General features: G+C 60.4%; 1 protein-coding gene across 3 annotated transcripts in view; it reads right to left on the reverse strand.

Annotated features, from left to right (window-relative positions):
- The window catches only part of PTDSS2 (phosphatidylserine synthase 2), a 40,817-nt gene that overhangs the window by 2,468 nt on the left and 37,847 nt on the right, over positions 1–502 (reverse strand). The window lies entirely within an intron of this gene.

Raw genomic sequence — 502 nt, forward strand, 5'->3', positions numbered from 1 at the left:
CAGCTCTGCTCCTGGTTCTCATCCCTGCCCTACGCCATCAGACCAGCTCTGCTCCTGGTTCTCATCCCTGCTCTATGCCATCAGACCAGCTCTGCGCCTGGTCACCCGGCTGCTAGCTGAGGTCTGGCCACCCAGGCACCAGCCATGGCCCTCTGCATTCAGAGTCTCTCCCAGCCTGAGCAGTGGCTGCAGCCCCTCAGAGGGTCATGGTGCTGTGAGCTGGCCACGTGTGCAGAGGTGTCCAGGCAGGGCAGGGGCACCCACAGGCAGGAGGGCAACCCCTGAACCCGGCCCTCCAGGCATTTCCTCAGACTTTTGTTTCTTTTTAAAATTCCAAAGTAAAAATGACAAAGTACCTGCAACTATTTCATAACCAAGGGAGGGAGAAGTAGAGGGGACAATCCCAGAGCCGAGCCAGGCTGCTGGGGACCGAGGAGGGAGCTGAGTGGTGACGCCGTGGCCACCGTGAGGGACGGTGGGGACCGAGGAGGGAGCTGAGTGG

The sequence above is a fragment of the Cebus imitator genome, unplaced genomic scaffold (genome assembly GCF_001604975.1).
Source record: "Cebus imitator isolate Cc_AM_T3 unplaced genomic scaffold, Cebus_imitator-1.0 Scaffold384, whole genome shotgun sequence".
Taxonomy (NCBI): Eukaryota; Metazoa; Chordata; class Mammalia; order Primates; family Cebidae; genus Cebus; species Cebus imitator.